The 15,936-nt window shown below is 40.0% G+C and overlaps 1 protein-coding gene across 1 annotated transcript in view; it reads right to left on the reverse strand.

Moving 5' to 3' along the window:
- Positions 1-15,936, reverse strand: part of PACRG (parkin coregulated) — a 583,836-nt gene that overhangs the window by 148,158 nt on the left and 419,742 nt on the right. The window lies entirely within an intron of this gene.

Consider the following 15,936-nt stretch of genomic DNA (forward strand, 5'->3'; position numbering starts at 1 on the left):
CACTGAAAAGTCAAGGAGGTGTTATTGTGCCCCCCCCCCCCCTCAGCAGCAGCAGCACACACATACAGCATGTGCTGTGCTGACAGCATGCTCATCACGAGCACTCACGCTTTCAGAGACTGCTGTCAGCACACCACATGCTGTAGAGGTGTGTGGTGCTGCTGCTGCTGCTGCTGCCTGGGAGGTACGGGGGGTGTTGGACCAGGGCTCCTGCTGTGCCCCTCCAGCAAGCCCGGGCTTGGGTAATCAATACCTGCTCCCCCCCCCCCTCGGTTGGCCCTGCAAGTAAGTATCTAATTGCTATGGGTTTCAGCAACATATTCGTACAATAGCCGGTATACTGGAAATTACATCATTACTAATAAATTAAAAGTTAGAAGATAAAGTATTTCAATTAATAAAAAACAAACACAGCATTCATATCTTCTGTATATTTTAGAAGTATAAACAAAATGCCTAGCGCTTAGGAGCTAAGGTATTCAAAGCAAAGTAGCATTAATTTAATATACTGTAGAGCAGATGGTGCACAATGTGAACCTTAGGTACAAAGTATTCTATCAAAGTCCTCTAGGTGATTCACGTTCTTTTCTTCAAATGTCTTGCTTTCTTTTCAGTAGCACAGAAATAAAAAATGACAGTATAATTGCACAATAAAAGAAATCCAAACCTATATATTGAAATCTGTTTATAATACTTTAAAAATCAATTTCTTGGAGAGCAGACTGACTCTCCTAATTTTTATTTCTCTGTTCCATTGCATCAACATGTCATCAGGACAAGCTTATATCCTTCTGTAGGCTGCTGATCTAAATGCACTTGAGGAATGTTTTATAATGTATACAACACAATTAACAAAAATAAAAAGGCTGGAATCACTTTTTTAAACAAACTCATTAGGTTAACAGAGGAGTTTACAGTTGTGAATAGCCAAGTTAAGTAAAACACAGCTTAGTAAATGTAAAGATGACCTGCAGTAATTCTCATATCCAGAAGTGTATATACTGCCTATCATAGTGTGATTCAGGCATTCCAGGGCAATGCAGCTGTCACTCAAAATAGCCAGTTTATAAACAAATCAATATAAATCCAAAGCACAGATTGCACTGTGATCACCTGCTTCAAACAATACTAATTAAGGTTCTTTTACTTGAATTAATCAATTGTGATGTCAGGTCACCCTTATGAAGACAGTATTGGCTGTGATGGCTGTTTGTGCATGGTCTGCTATGTATTCTGAAGAACATGCATAATAGTTTACTGAGGGATAGACATAGACATACACATAGAAAACAGACTGCTTTATATGTATGTGGCAGATGCCCTGAGGACGGGGTTGCATCCTCGAATGCGCTAGTTGCATGCTGCTTAGCAATTACTACACTTTTTTGTATTGTATTTTTGTCTGAGTGCCTCCTCAATTGGATGAATATGATTTATAATGGAAGTGCACCAGATCAAGCTGAATTAGTTGTGGGAGTGCCGGCAGATAGTATGTATATTTATATAATGTATATTTATATATATATATATATATATATATATATATATATATCTGAACCCAATATTCCAACTCGCGCTCTCCGTACAATTGAATTAACCTTATTTGTCAAAAAATGGGTCGGCAGCCTTTACCACAATGTCCCCAGAGGGATAAGGGACCCCAACAACCATATAACACCCAGTTGTGGAATGGCGCCTAGATTAATAAAAGTCCATAAATATGGTGGTCCGATCTCCAGTGAAGCACTCAAAGCAGTTCTTTCGATAACTTTATTTTCAGAAAGATGTTCTAGACACAGTCAAAGATGTACAGAAATGTCCCAACGCGTTTCGTCTTACACAGACTTCATCAGGGGAACAGTTTTGTGTCTTCAATTTAATACTGATTTCCAACAAGCAATGGAAATTTTGAGGAGGTACCTCCTCCACGTGGAGTCCTTTTACAGGACTACCTTAGGTCCGTTAGCCTTCATAGAATTCAAGGCCGTGGGTACTCGATTAATGATGGTGAGTATGCTTTAATATAAATAACCCAGTGATTTTAATATCCACTGATATTTCCTTCCCTGCCAGTACTTTAATGAGTTGCCCAGTCTTACAACCTGTCAAATCCAATAGTTGACATTGATAACAGCATATCCGAAATGTACAGCTTCCAAACAATGGGTCTATTTCACAAATCACTGTGTCCTGCAGGGAAGGTGCTACAAAAAAGGTGTTTTTGTAGCACCTTTCCTGCAGGACACAGTGATTTGTGAAATAGACCCATTGTTTGGAAGCTGTACATTTCGGATATGCTGTTATCTATGTCAACTATTGGATTTGACAGGTTGTAAGACTGGGCAACTCATTAAAGTACTGGCAGGGAAGGAAATATCAGTGGATATTAAAATCACTGGGTTATTTATATTAAAGCATACTCACCATCATTAATCGAGTACCCACGGCCTTGAATTCTATGAAGGCTAACGGACCTAAGGTAGTCCTGTAAAAGGACTCCACGTGGAGGAGGTACCTCCTCACAATTTCCATTGCTTGTTGGAAATCAGTATTAAATTAAAGACACAAAACTGTTCCCCTGATGAAGTCTGTGTAAGACGAAACGCGTTGGGACATTTCTGTACATCTTTGACTGTGTCTAGAACATCTTTCTGAAAATAAAGTTATCGAAAGAACTGCTTTGAGTGCTTCACTGGAGATCGGACCACCATATTTATGGACTTTTATTAATCTAGGCGCCATTCCACAACTGGGTGTTATATATATATATATATATATATATATATATATACACACACATACATATATATATATATATATATATATATATATATGTACTTATATAACACAGGGAAAAACAGACATCACTCTGAGGATTTGTTTTAGGAATTATATTGCAGGTTACTGGACACCAAAGTTTCGGGGCCCGAACGCCCCTTTGTCAAGGTGAAAAAAAACCTTGACAAAGGGGCGTTCGGGCCCCCAAACGTTGGTGTCTTGTAACCTGCAATATAATTCCTAAAACAAATCCTCGGAGTGCTGTCTGTTTTTTCCATACAAAGAGAGCGTCTTGTTACCTAGGAGATCGGGGAACAAGCGGGTGGCTCAAACGGCACACAATTATTGCGCTAAATAATCCCTATCTAGGATTTTTAATGGCTCAATTTGAATGGCTGGCATATAATTACATATAAACTGGCCACAGTGTTTACTGCCGAATAGCGTGCCACATTGGTCTCGCAATTAATTACAAAAAATCACAAAGAATTAGATAACAACAAAACACAATACATACACACATAAATATTGAATTTACTATAATCCCTCCATTAATCATGATAGTATGCAGACTCCTATAACCTATATGCATATCATAGCTCATATATAGGGGGTTATCAGAGAAAGACAGAAATGGAGAACTCCTCGTTAAGTCCACTTGGTGATAGTGAGTTTAACTTTTTAATCCATTGGCATTCCCTTTGTAACAGGATCCTATGCCTGTATCCACCTCTCCTCAAGGGTGGAATATGATCGACTGGCATAAAAGAAAAATCTTTTATTGAATGTCCACTTTCAAAAAAATGTTTTGCCACTGGGGGGGTATTGGCATCTACACAACTCAAGGCCTTTTTTATGGATGATCTGTGCATCCCAATCCTTTCTTTAACCATGCGAATGGTTTTACCCACGTATAGTTTCTTACATGGGCACATAATCACATATACGATGTACTTTGTCTCAAAATTCATACGATGGAACAGTTTGTGGACAGATCCAGTAATAGAATGGGTGAATTGAGTGCCCACTGTCAGAAATCTGCAATTCGCAAATCCGGTGCATTTGAAGGCCCCTTTCTTCAAGGTTAGCCAGTTTTTGTTGGTACTGGCTCCAGGGCTGATGTCAGAGCAGGTTATCCGTTGTTTAATATTCGGGCTACGTCTGTAGCTGAAGAGTGGTAGTTCCACACACTCACTACCAATGATAGGATCAGTCCTAATAATCTGCTATATATATATATATATATATATATATATATATATATATATATATATATATATATATATACTTGGGTACAGGTAAGGTCACTCGCCAGACTGGAATTTTTAAATCATTGCTTTATTTCATCATATTCATATGCTGCCAATACTCTGGTCAACGTTTCGACCCAAATTAGGGCCTTTATCAAGACTTGTTTTGACAGCCATCATAAATACATCGAACAAGTTCACACCTTGTAGCAACACGATCTGTTGCACATGCCAATGCCGTGGTTTAATGATTTAAAAATTCCAGTCTGGCGAGTGACCTTACCTGTACCCACGTATATACTAAATATACTCCACACGGAGGACTATTTTGAGTGTGCACCCCAGCATTAATTAACTTTTTAAGTGAGTGTCGTCCCACCCCATGGATACATATATATATATATATATATATATATATATATATATATATATATATATATATATATAGTGTCACTAGGAAGGCAGCACTCACTCAGGCTTTGTAAAATATGTCCTTTATTCTCGAACAGTTTTGGGGTTTCCCCCGTCTTCAGGGACTGCTGTATTGGAGGTTCCTAATCGGACCAACCAAGGAGAGCACCCCAGCAAGTATTCTCGCAGTAAGTACTTTTTGCCATTTACAATTGAGTGCCGGACTTCCATGTTCACTATATATGTTTAGAGAGGCTGATAAGGGTGGGGCCATAGTCGTCCAAGACTGAATAGACTATGACCATGAGATCCAAAGACAACTGAAAGACAGGACCACTTATGACATGGTACAATCTAAGATGATGTATGAGATCAAAGCGATAGTTGATAATATGATTGATAATGCTGTGTCACATTGGGGGATAGATGAAAAGATTGCACTATACCTCAAGGTGAACAATCCCATCTGTCCCATTATCTACACTTTACCCAAAGTCCACAAGTCGCTAGTGGCTCCACCAAGCAGACCCATAATATCGGCTATGGGCTCTGTGTTACAGTGACTAGCGGTCATTGTGGACAGTTTCCTACAACCATTGGTATGTGGACTACCCAGTTTCTTCATTATATACTGTGATCCCCCATGACGGAGGCATTGAATCTTTGAGTTTGGCTTTCCAAGTTGGCACCCATGGTGGCCCTCTGGCTCAATATTTGCTCAAATTAGCTTCAGTAATTTCAGTTATGGTGAGGACTACTACGTCCAATTAACCAGGACAGCCATGGGTTTCAACTTGGCACCCTCCTATGCTAATTTATACATGGTCAACTATGAAAGCACACTGTTAATCCCAGTATTTGGTGCTAAAATACTGTTTTACAAGCGCTTTATTGACGATGTGTTCTTACTGTGGCAGGGCACTAAGGCTGAATTTTTTGACATGGTACAACACCTTAATCATTTGGGCAGCCTGATTAGGTTCACCTTCAACATCAATAAGAATTCCATGAACTTTCTTGATGTCACGATTTATCGTGAGGACCAAAAATGATGCTCAATCGTAACACAGTATTATATGCTACGAGCCCCTACGAGCCCCACCCTTAAGGAGAGTCTCCCAATCTACCAGTTTTTAAGGGTACTAAGAAATAACAGCTCAAGCCAACGAGCTGAGGAACAGCTTACTGAGATGCAGTCCTGGTTTTTAGAGTGAGGATACTCACCTATCATCATTTATCAATGTTTGTTGAATGCCAGAGCACGGTTTGAGCAAGCTGACGTAAAGCGCGAATTTGACAGTAACCGCATGATTTACACCTCCACATTTAACACTGATTCACACCATCTTGAAAAAGTGGTGAAGAAACATTGGCCAATTATCACGTCGGATCCTAAATTACAAAGTATATGTTCAAAACCACCAATGCTCTCTTATCGCAGGGGACCAAACTTGAAGCAACTCCTGATGAGACCTACCCTACAGCCTGCCAAAGGGATCTCGACTTGGATGTCCCAAGGCATATTGTGCAACGTGTAGTTCCATGACCTCTGGATTGTCCTTTCCCCACCCACGCAGTGGAAAGAACATACAGATTCATCACAGGTTGACCTGTACTTCAAAATTTGTCATCTATACACTCACATGCCCATGCAGGCTGATGTATGTCGGATTGATGAAAAGGAGTTTTAGGGAATGAATGGCGAATCACCAATACTCGATTCGACAGGCCCTTTATACATACAAAACCTACATTTTATGCAGAAAGAACATTCAGTATCCAATATGAAATGTATGGTCATTGACCACATACCCCCACTAACTAGGGGAGGAGATCTTGAACGATGGCTAAAACAACGTGAGGCAAAATGGATTTCAGAATTAGGAACAGTGACACCAAGAGGACTTAATTAGTACAATTCTTTAAATGTATTTCTCTGATTTTGGTCCCACTGATTTGGTAGAATCAAATAGGATGCTGACACATCATCCTATGTATCATAATTAATCCCTCAAAGAAATATATTTCTCTGGGGTAGTTTATGGTCGACCTCATTGACTATGACCTTAATCTGATTTTAAATGGTGTGTTTATGTTGTGTGTCTTGTTTGTTATTTTATATGTACTGTATATTGCATTATGTTGATGAATTAATTGGTCCTGTAGGCAAGGTATATGGTAGGACGAGGACCACTATTTTTATGTTGCCAATTGGGTTTCATAGTGTTGTGTTCAGTGCAGGTTTCAACAGAATCTGGGCTCCACTGGTGTGGTCTCAATATAGGAGCCTGCTGTTTCGATGTGAGAGCCGGGATTGTGCGTATAGTCACTTCCGGTCTCCGGCGTGCATTCCACGGCTTCAGGTTTAGCGGGGCTGAGCACTACATTAATAAACAATGCATTTCCTTCATCCCAATTCATACTGTTTTTACATATATACTAAGGCACCGTGATACCAACAGAGCCCATTAATATTGATTATATTGGCTAGCTGTGAAACAGCACTTTGAGGGATGATCAGTGGGATTGGTGTATACCTGACCCATGTGACCCCTGTGCCTATGTATACCTTGCTTTGGGCCATTGTTAAAAAGGTGTTTGATGTGAAAGGACTACTCTCTACTGTCTGTAGTTTTGACAAAGTTCCTGAGAGGATCGAAATGTTAACCTGTATATGTAAGCATTAAAATTTGACAAACACTGGTTCATCAAATGGTGAGTGCCCTCTTTTATTTCTATTATTCATTGGATACTTTCCTGCAGTGGCTAATTGGATATATGTGCGGACGTCTCGGATATATATATATATATATATATATATATATATATATATATATATATATTCCCTGAAGGATGGGAAATAGAGAAAACAATGTGTATATGACAATAGTGAATCGCCACTGTTCTTAAGCCCACAAATGGGTATTTCAGCTTTTAGCAGGGCTGTCATTTTCCCAAGGTTTGAATCAAGCAAAAAAGTCTTATCCAAAGAGTTTTATTAAAAAGTTCTTAGATGTGAGCTTGCATGTCATGTCAACACATTCTTCAATGTTTTCTTCAGAAGTACCCAACGCATTTCGTCCTTAGTTGGACTTCATCAGGGGTAATTATTTCTAAAAACCCACATATAACATACAATAATTATACATGTGCATATAACATAAAATAAGTATATATGGGATAGACTTAAATTAAGATTGATTACAGTAACAATTGTTGTAATAAGTTATATAACCGTCAATGAAGGAAGGGAAAACAGTGGAAGAAGGAAGGGTTACATATAGAAGGTGATGGTGCTGCATTATTATTTTAGAATTTTAGAAATATTTCAAAGATTCGTACCTCCAAAAAAAGTTCTTATTGGAAGATGTTTAGAAGTGGACGCATCTTTAGGATTATGACAAATGTGTACATTTGTCATAGTCCTAAAGATGCGGCCACTTAAAAACATCTTACAATAGGAACTTTTTTGGAGGTATGAATCTTTGAAATATTTCTAAAATTCTAAAATAATAATGCAGCACCATCACCTTCTGTATGTAACCCTTCCTTCTTCCACTGTTTTCCCTTCCTTCATTGATGGTTATATAACTTATTACAACACTTGTATGTTATATGTGGTTTTTTAGAAATAATTACCCCTGATGAAGTCCAACTAAGGACGAAATGCGTTGGGTACTTCTGAAGAAAACATTGAAGAATGTGTTGACATGACATGCAAGCTCACATCTAAGAACTTTAAAAACATCTTACAATATGAATCTTACTTGAGTGTTATTGGATTCATGAACTGCGCTCCATGAACCCAGAAGGGTTGAATGAAGAATTTACATTTGCTCCATTTCTATAATTCTACAGTTTTCTAAAATCTTTCCAAATAATTCCAGTAGTTATGCACATGGATCGATCCGGTACTATTATGTATGGTTAATTGTTTTTTAGTACTAATTATTCATGCATTTCCTTCCCATTTCTGTACATAGTGTGTTGTCTTTATATTTGTCTGTCTTTTGATGTGTATAATTTCTAAATGTATGCTCTCTTCCACAGGTGCATTACGTATCTGTAGCCTTTTTCGTATTGCCATAGTAACTGATACACATCCGGCCGGCACCAGGGAACCAAAAAACCGTCCCGCAAGCTGGAACGCAGAAGTTGGTGTCTGACGTCACTTCCGGTCATCTGGTGGACCGCAAGACGGCGAGTACGGCTTCCCGGGATGCGGCAATCTACAGACAGGTGAGTGTACACCTTTTTGCTATTTAAGACGGCTCCCCAGCCACTACGGTGTGCAACATTATTATCATTCCCTTTTGAGAAAGGCGTGCGTAATGCCGAAACGGCCCGTTAAGGGACTCTCTCTTGGCCAATGAAGCCGGATACGTAATGTATACCTGAGAGCTTGTTTCTCCAAACTGTTATTGCCATGTGATGTGATGTTGGGACTTTGGCTTTTTTTGAAAATGGATCCCTTTCATGGAATATAAATATTTTACTTGCAAAACAAGTTTACTGGTGCTGGTTTGTCTGAGGACTTGTGAATGCATTACTTGGACATGGAACTATACTAATACTAACCTGGCACAGTTCTATCTTAATGGAAGCGAGTGTGGCATAACCCTCATACATTATATATATATATATATATATATATATATATATATATATATATATATATGCGGCCACCGGACCGGCACTGACCATACATTTTCAAAGAGGCTGCGTGCCCTTGTCAGGAATCAATAGTAGAGAGCTGTGTATCCCAGATGGAAGCCAGGAGACAGACACGTCACTGCAGCATGTATCCAGGTCAAAAAGGATTTATTGTAACATAGCCCCAACGGCTCATTTCGGGGATAGTTCCCCTTTTTTAAGAGGCAGCTACAAGTCACTTGTTGTTGCCTCTTGAGAAAGGGGTATTAACCCCGAAATGAGCCGTTGAGGCTATGCAATAAAACTTCTTCTCTTTTCAACTAAGTGCTGCAGTGACGTGTCGTTTCTGGCTACCTTGCGGTGATCTGGGAACCTTGCCTTCTATATATATATATATATATATATATATATATATATATATATATATTTGTGAGTGATGGTAGCAATCACAATGCACAGTGTTATAAGTTATGTAACAAGTTCGCCATTCAGTTAGGACACAGCAGGCAGTTTCTGGTATTTGGGCATGTATTTAATGGCATACCATGCCACAACTCCACTTTACAGCAACACAAGGTTTAAAAAACAACAACAGTATTTTTCTAAGCAGCGCTCCTTGCACACAATGCCTTAGTACCTCCGGGCGCTGGTCAGGTCTGAAAACCTGGACTGGAGCCCACCAAAACACACATCAGAGACCCGTTACTGGCTTTGCAGTGAACCAGGTTCTGTTACCTGACTGCAAAGCTCTCTCAGATGCTGAATGGCTCCTTAACACTTTACAGGGCAGTTGTGATCAGGAAAAAACATCGCTTTCTGGTAAAACTAACCCTGTTTCACCACAGTAAGCATTAGTTTATCATACCTCCCAACATGACCCATGCCAGGAGGGACAAACTACTCTGCTGCTGTACTTTCCTCTTAATGTATGATTGCCATCACCTGTTTTTGAACAGGTCAACTAATAAGATGGTGTTTCTCCACAGGTGATGGCAATCACAATTAAGAGGGAAGTTCAGGAGCAGACCAATGTGTCCCCCCTGGAGAGGGTCATGTTGGGAGGTATGGTTTATCAATATTATGCTCTATGCCAGTCGTGGTAAAACTATGGTGCCATCATTCATGCCTTGCCACAGTTTTGCTATTAGTAAATGTTAAACAGCTGGAGGACCACAGTTTGGCCATGCCTGCTCTATGCAGTTCCAACAATATATGTAGGCTTATTGTATAAAATGGCATGGCACCTGGTTTAAGGTTGTAGAAATTAAACTATAAAACATTTTATGCATACATCTGGATATTTTCATCAAATGTCATAGTGAAATATCAAAGTCCCATTAATAAAACTAATAACTGATGCTTCAATCTGCTGCTCATACTTTGTCAATTTGCATTGTCATTCGTGGGAAACAACCTGTTTTTTCAGTTCAAGTGACACTGGGTTGGGTTGACACTGACAAGTAACCATGATATTTGATAAGCTCAGGTGTCAGAGACTTGCCACAGCTGTCATTTCATTTGGAAACTGGGTTGATGCTGATAACTGACAATGATGATTAACAAAGTCGTTTCAGAGTAAAGTGTCAGTGAAGCATACCTCCCAACATGACCCTCTCCAGGAGGGACACAATGCTCTGCTCCTGGCTTTCCCTGGTAATGTATGATTGCCATGACCTGTGTTAAAGCACCTTTCTTGTCAATTAACCTGTTCAACACAGGTGATGGCAATCATACATTAAGAGGAAAGTACAGGAGCAGAGTATTGTGTCCTTCCTGGAGAGGGTCATGTTGGGAGGTATGGTGAAGTGCTCATTTATTATGGATTGATGCTGAATAGATGATCAGGTATGAGAAAAAGTCATTAATTGCTCCTTAAACAGCGTTAATCTGATTTTGACTATGGTAATTGAAAATATGCCAAAAATAAAGATCAAATTATGTATGCAATATATATTTGAATTTAAATATAACAATAAGAATCAATTAACATGTGAGTGGCATTACAAAGGTACTTTCTTAATAAAATTCAGAAATATTACATATAAGTTTTTTTTTAAAATCACATATTATTATATAAAAATGTAATGGCCTCTCTAGAACTAAACATATTTCAAAGGTTCTCTGGGTCTAGTGGTTTTCAGTAAAGATTTTTATTTTCATAATATATCAACTATTATTTTAGATTAAATTGCTCATTAAGGGGTTGGCTTAGGCAGTATCCAATTACCCAAACACATTAGAAAGTGTATTCCTTTGATTAACTGCTCACAAATGCGATTTCAGAATAAGAAGTCTAATTTATAAAGTCGCCAGTGTATGTATATATATATATATATGTATATGTATGGTCCGTTTCCTGTTTGATGCCAGCACGCTGCAGTAACGTGATTTGCTCACTCTTCTCACTTGTTATGATAAAGGTCCTGCACTGAAATCATAGGAGATACATATATATTTTTTCAGAAAATTGGGTTAACACACTATAACTCTAATCCCCACTGAGGAGAGCTACTTCGGGATCTCCTTAGTGAATTAGGGCGGTTAGCAGATCCAATTCCAGGTAATCTATCTTAACCTTCTAAGGACGAGACACAACACGTCTGGTTATTCATAAGAAGAATTTGAACTATTTCCCCTGATGAAGTCTATGTTAGACGAAACGCGTTGGGACATTGTTTGAACTTTATGAGTTGAATAAAGAACCTCGTGGAAATCCAACTATTATGGTTTTATGAACACTGATGTGACACATGGACATTTGATCTAGGCGCTATACCACCATCTGGGAAGTATATATATATATATATATATATATATATATATATTAGAGATGAGCGGGTCCGGATCCCCGGGATCCGTCAGATCCGAATATCGCGATCCGAGTCTGGATCCGAGCCAGCTCGGGAGTTCCCTCCTAAATTCCGGACCGAAAACGAGGCAAAATGTCATCATCGCGCTGTCGGATTCTCGCGGGATCTGGATTCTATATAAGACGCACGCGCGCCCCGCCATCTTTACTCCAGCATAGGAGAGGGAAGAGGGTGGTTGTGCTATGTGCTGTGTGCTGTGCTATAATAATAATATATTATTTTGCTGCTGCTCACTCGATTAGGGTCTGCAGGGGCTGCTGTACACAAGTCCAGTGTACAGGGGATGCAGTGGCCAGTGTACAAGGGGCTGTACAGGGGCTGAGTTCAGTGTGACAGGGCTTGTGTCCAGTGTGACAGAGCCTGTGTACAGTGTGACAGGGTCTGTGTCCAGTGTACAGGGTTTGCGTCCAGTGTACAGGGGTTGTGTCCAGTGTACAGGGGTTGTGTACATGGGCTGTGTCCAGTGTACAGGGGTTGTGTCCAGTGTACAGGAGCTGTGTACAGGAGCTGTGTCCAGTGTCCAGGGGCTGTGTCCAGGGGCAGTGTACAGTGTACAGGGGCTGTGTACAGGGGTTGTGTCCAGTGTGACAGGGCCTGTGTCCAGTGTGACAGAGGCTGTGTCCAGTGTACAGGGGCTGTGTCCAGTGTACAGGGTCTGTGTACAGGGGTTGTGTCCAGTGTACAGGGGTTGTGTCCAATGTACAGGGGCTGTGTACAGGGGTTGTGTCCAGTGTACAGGGGTTGTGTCCAGTGTACAGGAGCTGTGTACAGGAGCTGTGTCCAGTGTCCAGGGGCTGTGTCCAGGGGCAGTGTACAGTGTACAGGGGCTGTGTACAGGGGTTGTGTCCAGTGTACAGGGGTTGTGTCCAGTGTACAGGAGCTGTGTGCAGGAGCTGTGTCCAGTGTCCAGGGGCTGTGTCCAGGGGCAGTGTCCAGTGTGACGGCTGTGTCCAGTGTACAGGAGCTGTGTCCCGAGGCGGTGTCCAGAGGCTGTGTCCATTGTCCAGGGGCTGTGTCCAGGGTGATGGGCTGTGTCCAATGTACAGGAGCTGTGTCCAGAGGCTGTGTCCATTGTCCAGGGGCTGTGTACAGTGTGACGGCTGTGTCCAGTGTACAGGAGCTGTGTCCAGAGGCTGTGTCCATTATCCAGGGGCTCTGTCCAGGGTCCAGGGGCAGTGTCCAGGGGCTGTGTCCAGGGGCAGTGTCCAGTGTGACAGGCTGTGTCCAGTGTAAAGTAAGAAAAATAAATAAAAGTAATAAATAAAATAAAAACACATTTTTGGAGGATGATGGAGGAGGAAATAGTGGGAGATCAGCAACCTGATAGAAGTGCTGAAGCTGCTACCACCAGTCATGACAAGGCCGATACCTCTTTGTATTTGCTCTTTGGAGCATTTCTCTTTTTTTGGGATAGTTTATTAAACTGCCACCCTGTCTGCCCCTGGAGTGCCGCTCTGCTTCCAAGATGTGCCAGGTTGGAAGTGTAAGGTCCACATGTATGTGATGCCCACTGCTGTCGCTTAGCTTAGTCATCCAGCTACCTCGGTATAACCTTTTGGCCCAACTACAGTAAATGAAAACAATTTTGTAAGCTGTGAAGTGATCAAAATTTACTAGAAATGAGTGGAGGTTAATAATACTTTAGTGGCAAAAACATGCCCAAATTCTGTTATTTTAGCCATTTTTAGCATTTTTTCATAAAAATCCAGATCCAAAACCAAAACCAAAACCCACTTCAATCCAGATCCAAAACACGAAGGGAGATCCAGATCCAAAACCAAAACCCGAAAAAGTGGCCGCTGCACATCTCTAATATATATATATATATATATATATATATATATATATATATATATATATATATATATATATATATATATATATATATATATATATTTTCACCTTTCCGAACACTTTTTTGGTCAAAATAAGCCTTTAGGTCTCATTACAACTGATTTTCAAGGTTAAATAATTATTTAGAAGTAAAAAACAGTATAGAACTTATTTTGGATAGTATTCTACTTGACTGAACTTGCAATACAATAAAATAAAATCACAATAATAAAATAATATAACTATAATAAATATTTATAGTGCAATTCTGTTTATTCAATTACATGGTCCATGTATTATTTCTTCTACAAATCATTTACTTTTATTCTACAGAAATTAAATCAAGAGAACAATTTTAATGTTTCAGATTTCTTTCATACAGTCTATATTCTGCTTCGATGACATTCATAGCATGCAATAACAATTAAAAGGTATGGGACTCACAATTTACAGTGTGTCCCTTTGGCCACACATTAGATGTAATAGCCACCAAGAATCCAAAGATGCAGAACTTTGTATGAGAATGGCTGTATTTTTTAAATGTTGCCTTGTAAATGATTGCCACTTTAAGAATACATACATTCTCTCCCAAAGTCAGGCACCTCTGGCTTCTTACATTTAGCTCACACATTTTTTTGAGTCACATAAGTATTAAGACTAATGACTGACACTAAAAGTCTAATGATCCTTACACATGGCCAATTAAGACTAAGCAATTTTGAATAAGCAATTTTGGCTAGATGCACCAGAGAATTTTGTTTAGTTGCACTGGAATTTTTGACTAAGCGATTTTGTCTAACTAAGCATACTGTAGTCTATAGGGGTGTACACATGGCGAGATTTGTACAGGAGATTTTAGCCTAGAAGGTTAGCCAAACCCTATTTTTCTCCTGCTTAGTCAAAATGGTCTAGCATAGATTGCTTAGTATAGATTGACTGTGCAGGCAAGGCAATTTTGACTAGATCATAGACTATCATTACTTAGACAAAATCACTTAGTAAAAATCTCCAGTGCATCTAGACAAAATCTCTCTCAAAATTGCTTAGTCAAAATTGCTGTCAAAATTGTCCATTATACAATATCTCCCCGTGTGTACACCCCTAATGATCTAGTCAAAATTACTTTGTCTGCACAGTTTATCTGTGCTAGGAGAGATGAATTTAGCATCTGTATCTTTCAGGAGAAACACTGGGAGATTTTGTCTAACCTTCTAGGAGATTTTGACTATCTAGTCAAAATTTCCTGCCAAGATCTCACCGTGTGTACACTCCTTAATGGTGATATCTGATAACTGTCACTGCCCCTTGCAAGCCCAATTTACTAATCTAAATAGCATATGATAGTTGGACTGGTTTGATAATATTTAAGATGAAAAAAAAAATTCACAGAACTTCACAGGTAATTTTACCGGATCTAATTTTCAGTTGCAGATAATAACTACTGTTTGTACAGTTTGATTATCCCTTATACGTTATCCAAATTATTCTGAAAACCATACATTCCAGAAAGTGGAAAAAAAAATTCTTGTTAAAACCATTACTGGGGACATCTGTGCCAGTACTACTGAAGACATGATATGTAACGACAGGGCCGGACTGGCCATCTGGCACTTCTGGCAAATGCCAGAAGGGTCGATGGCCTTGTGGGACGATTTTGTGCAGCCAGATAATCGTTTTTGTTCATATTGTTTTATAAACTACTAAGACTGCGGCTTGCAAAGTTCGGAATGCACCAGTAGACAGAGAGAGAGCGAGAGACTCCGGCCGGAACTTTGAGAAGTGCAGTGCGCTCCTCACTTCACAGCAGCTGCCCTGGGACCCGGCCACAACATTCTGCTTCCTGTGACTGTCCCTGTGTGGCTGACAGCTAATTGGAGCCGCACACATGGAAACCCCACCCATGGCTGATAGCTGCCGTTGGGTCCCCGAAAGGCAGCTGTCTGGTTGGAGTGTCCGGTTGGAGTAGAGGAAAGTACCAGCTTCCTCATACATTGTTCATGCACAGCCGCAGCGATCAGGGCTGGGACCATGGGACTGCCCTCTACAGACAAAAATTTGAAAGAATAATGACTCGTTTCGGGCTGTAAAAAGCCCTTTTTCAAGGTGCTCCTTTACAGCCCGAAACGCGTTGCTGGGAGGAG

The sequence above is a fragment of the Crinia signifera genome, chromosome 3 (genome assembly GCF_055691185.1).
Source record: "Crinia signifera chromosome 3, ASM5569118v1, whole genome shotgun sequence".
Taxonomy (NCBI): domain Eukaryota; kingdom Metazoa; phylum Chordata; class Amphibia; order Anura; family Myobatrachidae; genus Crinia; species Crinia signifera.